Here is an 8,006-nt window from a genome sequence, read left to right on the forward strand (position 1 = left end):
CCTCTAGACCGAAAACAGATCCTGGCAGAAATAGCTCGAAACAAAACACGTCGAGAAAACGATATACGGACCTCCAGGGGTCCGGGGGATTATATAGCAAAAATTTTCACGACAAAAGGAAAGTACCAGATCGAACCAGAGTCGGAAAGGGGCGACGAGGCGGCCAGACCATAGGGCAGCGCGGGCCCAGGCCAGGCCGCGCCGGCCTATGGTGGCACGCCCTCGTGCGTCTTTTCCACTCCGTTTCGATCTCGTAATTTTTCATATTTTCCAAAAACAGCAAAAATATTGTTCGGAAAGTAAATTGCGTACTCTTCATTACCAGTACTGTTACCTATTCAAAGTCGAGTTCTGGCGGACTGTCAATTTGCCCTTTGATGAAAGCCTCCGGTGTTTCCACTCGAATAATATCAACATCAACATTATAGGAATCACCTGAGATATAATGCTTGAGTCTTTGTCCATTCACCACTTGCGTGGCATTGCCTTGGAGAGAGCTAATTTTAATTGCTCCTGAACGATACACCTCCTCAACAACATATGGTCCTTCCCATTTCGAGAGTAATTTCCCTGCAAAGAATCTGAGACGAGACCGATACAATAGGACTTTATCTCCAATATTAAATTCTCTTTTGACAATCCTTCTATCATGCCATTTTTTAACTTTTTCTTTAAAGAGTTTAGCATTTTCATAAGCTTCACTTCTCCATTCATCTAGAGAACTCAATTGCAACAACCTCTCATCACCGGCAAGTTTAGGATCTTTATTTAATTCTCTAACAGCCCAATAAGCTTTGTGCTCTAGTTCTAAAGGTAAATGACAAGCTTTCCCATAAACCATTTTATAAGGTGACATTCCCATGGGATTTTTATAAGCAGTTCTATAAGCCCATAGTGCATCCTTCAATTTACTAGCCCAATTCTTTCTAGTTTTATTAACAGTCTTTTGCAAGATAGATTTAATCTCTCTATTTGATAATTCTACTTGCCCACTAGTTTGAGGATGATAAGCGGAAGCAATTCTATGATTAATACCATATCTAGCAAGAGTTTTTCTAAAACCTCCATGAATAAAATGAGAACCTCCATCAGTCATAATATATCTAGGCACTCCAAATCTAGGAAAAATAATATCTAAAAGCATTCTTAAAGAGGTCTCACCATCAGCACTTTTTGTAGGTACGGCTTCCACCCATTTAGTAACATAATCAACAGCAACAAGTATATGAGTGTTACCTTCTGAAGACGGAAAAGGTCCCATGAAGTCAAATCCCCAACAATCAAATGGTTCAATAACAAGAGTATAATTCATAGGCATTTCATTACGTCTGGAGATATTACCAACCCTTTGGCATTCATCACAAGATAAAATAAACTTTCTCGCATCCTTGAAGAGAGTTGGCCAATAAAAACCTGATTGTAGAACCTTTTGCGCGGTTCTTTCTCCGGCGTGATGTCCTCCATAAGCACTACCATGGCATTGATGACCCACAAGTATAGGGGGTGTATCGTAGTATCTTCGATAAGTAAGAATGTCGATCCCAACGAGGAGCAGAAGGTGTTGACAAGCAGTTTCGATGAAGGATTCACTGTAAATGCTCACAGACAAGTATTCAGGGGGTTTTGATGTAACAGTTGAATAAAGTACGAGTATGTAAAGTGCGAGAGTAATAATTGCAGCGAGTGGCCCAATCCTTTTTAGCACAAAGGACAAGCCGGTTTGTTTACTTATAATGACCAAGCGTTCTCGAGGACACACGGGATTTTAGTCTAGTGCTTTCGCTACATACGGCTAAATAATCTTCATTGTTGTGATAAGTGTTGTGTGGGTGAACCTATGCTAATGTACCGCCCTTCCTAGGACTAATACATACTTGTGATTATACCCCTTGCAAGCATCCGCAACTACAAGAAAGTAATTAAGAATAAATCTAACCACAGCCTTAAACTCTGAGATCCTGCGATCCCTCCTGCATCGATATACCAACGGGGGTTTAGGTTTCTGTCACTCCGGCAACCCCGCAATTAGCAAACGAATACAAGATGCATTCCCCTAGGCCCATAAATGGTGAAGTGTCATGTAGTCGACGTTCACATGACACCACTAGAAGAATAACACCACAACTTAAATATCACACCATTGAATATTACTCAACCATAGTTCACTACTAACATTTAGACTTCACCCATGTCCTCAAGAACTAAACGAACTACTCACGAGACATCATATGGAACATGATCAGAGGTGATATGATGATGAATAACAATCTGAACATAAACTTGGTTCAATGGTTTCACTCAATAGCATCAACAACAAGTAGGAATCGATACGGGAGAGTTTCCCTATCAAACAATCAAGATCAAACCCAAATTGCTACGGCGGTGACGGTGTCCAGCGGTGATGACGGCGGTGATGATGGTGGAGATGATGATGATGGTGATGGCGATGATGTCCAGCTCGATGACGGTGACGATGGCGTCGATTTCCCCCTCCCGGAGGAATTTCCCCAAGATTCCCGCCCGGAGAGCTCTTTTCTCTCTGGTGTTCTCCGCCCCGCAGAGGCGGTCAGAACTCTTCGCGAGGTACCCTCTCTGGCTTAGGTCTTCGGGACGAAGGGTTTGGCGAAGAAAAGGAGGCGAAAAGGGTCGTGGGCCCCCGGACCACGGCCGGCGCGGCCGGGGCTTGGGCCGCGCCGCCCTAGGGTGTGTGCGCACCCTGTCTGCTCCTGGCTGCTCCTTCTTTCTTCCTTCGTCATCTTGAAAAATAGGTTTTTTGGTATAATTTCCTTCCGAGTTGATCTTCCGAAATATTGCGTTCGACGGTGCTTTTTCCAGCGAGAATCCCGGCTCCGGTGTTCGATCCTCCAATAATGATGAAACATGCAAAATAGATGAAATAACATAAGTTTTGTGTCCCAATATGAAATATATCAATGAATAACAGCAAATTATGATATAAAATAGTGATGCAAATTGGACGTATCAACTCCCCCCAAGCTTAGACTTCGCTTGTCCCCAAGCGAAACTGAGCTCGATAGACATGACCACATGTTTATGGAGTGAAGAGTCGATAAATAAAATACGGACAAGAAGCATCATATTCATTCACACAGGACATTATAGTAGACAACCTCTTATAACTCATATTGAAACAAGTATAAGGTAATCACAAGTAAAGGTGCATGAGAAATCATGATTGGTGATGGCAAACTTCGTTCTTGGTCAGAACAATTAACATTATATTTATCTCATTGAGCAGCGCTCTCATGTTAAAGTTTATAAGGCACAACTTGCATACTCAATCATAATGGTCTTCTCATGATCATTGATAACTTGCAAAGCTATATTCATTCAGATAAAACTCGTACTAAACAAGGAAGAATAAAAGACATGATGTAGCAAATCACAATATAATGGTTTGATCACAACTACTCAAATGCTTGCTTGAGATGGAGAGAAATAGGTTTACTGACTCAACATAAAGTAAAAGACAGGCCCTTCGCAGAGGAAGCAGGGATTAAATCATGTGCTAGAGCTTTTTCAGTTTTGAAATCATATAGAGATAATAAAAGTAACATTTTGAGAGGTGTTTGTTGTTGTCAACGACTGGTAGCGGGTACTCTAACCCCCTTGCCAGACAACCTCCTAAGAGCGGCTCCCATATTATTTTCATTTTGTGTGGCACTCCTTCCAACCTTTCTTTCACAAACCATGGCTAACCGAATCCTCGGGTGCCTGCCAACAATCTCATACCATGAAGGAGTGCCTTTTTACTTTGTTTTATTATGATGATGACACTCCCCCAACCTTTGCTTACACAAGCCATGGCTAACCGAATCCTTCGGGTGCCGTCCATCAATCACATACCATGGAGGAGTGTCTATTTAGTTTGATTAATTTGGGACTGGGAATCCCATTGCCAGCTCTTTTTGCAAAATTATTGGATAAGCGGATGAAGCCACTAGTCCATTGGTGGAAGTTGCCCAACAAGATTGAAAGATAAAACACCACATACTTCCTCATGAGCTATGAAACATTAACACAAATAAGAGATACTAAGTTTTGAATTGTTTAAAGGTAGCACATGAAGTATTTACTTGGAATGGCAGAAAATACCATGTAGTAGGTAGGTATGGTGGACACAAATGGCATAGGTTTGGGTTAAGGTTTGGATGCACGAGAAGTATTCCCTCTCAGTACAGGTCTTTGGCTAGCAAGGTTAATTAGCAAGCATAAGAGCCGAGGGAAACAAACAAATATACATATGGTAGAAACAATCATGCATCTTCCTTATAAGCACAAACAATTTTAACTTCAGAATAATAAGCTATGAGCTAACAAGAAAGACAATGAAACAACTACATGTATTTCTCTTTTCTATTTAAACCTCAAAGTGTTGTTGCTATTGACCAATGCTAAGTTTGCCAAAACCAAATAGATTTATTCAATGCTCCCAAAGTGATACCAATACTAACAACAAGATGAATCATAGAGATTGCAAACTAAAATAAGATGTGCAATATGTAAATGATAAGACTTCTCATTAATATTCCATAACGATAACTCACACCAAGGGATACATAGATAACCAACTAAAGGAGAGATACTTCCAAACGCAGCCCATCTTATACGATAACTTCCCTACTCATGATATGACACTACTTGACAATAAAAGTAAAAGGTAGTGATAATGTGATACCGCGGCACTCCCCCAAGTTTGGAACAAACCAAGGGGATGCCAATACCGATGATGAATTACTCCTTTGGCGATGGTGGTGATGAATTCTTCCCGAGCTTCTTAATAAGCTCCTTCGTCTTCAGCTTCTCAGCTTGATAATTCTGCACTAAGATTCGAAGAGATTCATTGTTATCCGAAGTTGGCGATGACGACCTTGTGACGCGAATCGAGTGGTATTCAATCAATCTTCGGAGACGGCAGTTCTCCTCCTGGAGATCTCCACTTCTCTTCTCGAGCCCGATATTGATCACAAAACTCATCGGTAACCCGTAGAACTTCTTCCATCATGGGGAAGGAGTCGAGGCTGAGAGCGGGTGGTCGAGGTCCCCGCAACGTATGAGAAAAAGAACGTCGAGTGTCAACAGATCCCACCAAGATTTGCTTGCTCCCTCCGGCTTGCTGATCTTGTCTTGATGGCACCTCCTTCACTTCTTCCTCCGAAAGCCCCTTGCCCTTGTCGTTGGAGGCCATGGTGCTTCTAGACTGAAAACAGATCCTGGCAGAAACAGCTCGAAACAAAACACGTCGAAAACACGATATACGGACCTCCAGGGGTCCGGGGGATTATATAGCAAAATTTTTCACGACATAAGGAAAGTACCAGATCGAACCAGAGTCGGAAAGAGGCGACGGGACGGCCAAACCATAGGGCGGCGCGGGCCCAGGCTTGGCCGCGCCGGCCTATGGTGCCGCGCCCTCGTGCGTCCTTTCCACTCCGTTTCGAACTCGTAATTTCTCATATTTTCCAAAAACAGCAAAAATATAGTTCGGAAAGTAAATTGCGTACTTTTCATTACCAGTACTGTTACCTATTCAAAGTCGAGTTCTGGCGGATTGTCAATTTGCCCTTTGATGAAATCCTCCGGTGTTTCCACTTGAATAATATCAACATCAACATTATAAGAATCACCCGAGATATAATGCTTGAGTCTTTGTCCATTCACCACTTGCGTAGCATTGCCTTGGAGAGAGCTAATTTTGATTGCTCCTGAACGATACACCTCCTCGACAACATATGGTCCTTCCCATTTCGAGAGTAATTTCCACAAAGAATCTCGAGACGAGACCGATACAATAGGACTTTATCCCCAATATTAAATTCTCTTTTGATAATCCTCCTATCATGCCATTTTTTAACTTTCTCTTTAAAGAGTTTAGCATTTTCATAAGCTTCACTTCTCCATTCATCTAGAGAACTCAATTGCAACAATCTCTTATCACCGGCAAGTTTAGGATCTTTATTTAATTCTCTAACAGCCCAATAAGCTTTGTGCTCTAGTTCTAAAGGTAAATGACAGGCTTTCCCATAAACCATTTTATAAGGTGACATTCCCATGGGATTTTTATAAGCAGTTCTATAAGCCCAAAGTGCATCCTTCAATTTACTAGCCCAATTCTTTCTGGTTTTATTAACAGTCTTTTGCAAGATAGATTTAATCTCTCTATTTGATAATTCTACTTGACCACTAGTTTGAGGATGATAAGCAGAAGCAATTCTATGATTAATACCATACCTAGCAAGAGTTTTTCTAAAACCTCCATGAATAAAGTGAGAACCTCCATCAGTCATAATATATCTAGGTACTCCAAATCTAGGAAAAATAATATCTAAGAGCATTCTTAAAGAGGTCTCACCATCAGCACTTTTTGTAGGTATAGCTTCCACCCATTTAGTAACATAATCAACAGCAACAAGTATATGAGTGTTACCTTCTGAAGACGGAAAAGGTCCCATGAAGTCAAATCCCCAACAATCAAACGGTTCAATAACAAGAGTATAATTCATGGGCATTTCATTGCGTCTGGAGATATTACCAACCCTTTGGCATTCATCACAAGATAAAATAAACTTCTCGCATCTTTGAAGAGAGTTGGCCAATAAAAACCTGATTGTAGAACCTTTTGCGCGGTTCTTTCTCCGGCGTGATGTCCTCCATAAGCACTACCATGACATTTACTCAATATCTCCTGTTGTTCATATTCGGGAACACATCTTCGCATAATACCATCCACTCCTTCTTTATATAAGTGTGGGTCATCCCAGAAATAATGCCTCAAATCGTAAAAGAATTTCCTCCTTTGCTGAGCTGAAAAGGTTGGAGGCAAGTACTTGGAAACAATAAAGTTAGCATAATCAGCATACCAAGGACTGTCTCGCGAGCTCACCTTTATTACAGCCAATTGTTCATTTGGAAAACTATCATTAACAGGAACAGGATCATAAGCAATATTTTCCAATCTAGACAAATTGTCAGCAACAGGATTATCAGCACCTTTCCTGTCTACAATATGTAGATCAAATTCTTGCAAAAGAAGCACCCATCTAATAAGCCTAGGCTTAGCATCTTTCTTTGTCATTAGGTATCTAATTGCAGCATGATCAGTATGAATGGTAACTTTTGAATCAACAATATAAGATCTGAATTTATCACAAGCAAAGACTACAGCTAATAATTCTTTTTCAGTTGTAGCATAATTTCTCTGAGCAGCATCAAGAGTTTTACTAGCATAATGAATAACATTCAGTTTTTTATCTACCCGCTGTCCAAGAACAGCGCCTACAACAAAATCACTAGCATCACACATAATTTCAAAGGGTAAGTTCCAATCGGGAGGTTCAACTATAGGAGCAGCTTGTTAAGGCTTTCTTAAGAGTTTCAAAAGCTTCCTTACAATCATCATCAAAAACAAATGGTACATCTTTTTGAAGAAGATTAGTAAGAGGTTTTGAAATCTTGGAGAAATCTTTAATAAATCTCCTATAAAACCCAGCATGACCAAGAACACTACGAATACCTTTAACGTCCCTCGGATAGGGTATCTTCTCAATTGCTTCAACTTTAGCTCTATCAACTTCAATACCTCTCTCAGAAATTTTATGTCCCAATACAATTCCTTCATTAACCATAAAGTGGCATTTCTCCCAATTAAGAACAAGGTTAGTTTCTTCACATCTCTGCAAAACTTTATCAAGGTTTCGCAAGCAACTATCAAAAGAATTCCCATAGACGGAAAAATCATCCATGAATACCTCTACAATACTTTCACAAAAACCATGAAAAATAGCAGACATGCATCTTTGAAAAGTAGCAGGAGCATTACATAAACCAAAAGGCATGCGTCTATAAGCATAAGTTCCATAGGGACAAGTAAAAGTGGTTTTCTCTTGATCTTTAGCTTTAACAGCAATTTGTGAAAACCCAGAATAACCATCAAGAAAGCAAAAATGAGTATTTTTAGACAATCTTTCTAGCATTTGATCAATAAA

Source organism: Lolium perenne, chromosome 4 (genome assembly GCF_019359855.2).
Source record: "Lolium perenne isolate Kyuss_39 chromosome 4, Kyuss_2.0, whole genome shotgun sequence".
In the NCBI taxonomy this organism is placed as follows: domain Eukaryota; kingdom Viridiplantae; phylum Streptophyta; class Magnoliopsida; order Poales; family Poaceae; genus Lolium; species Lolium perenne.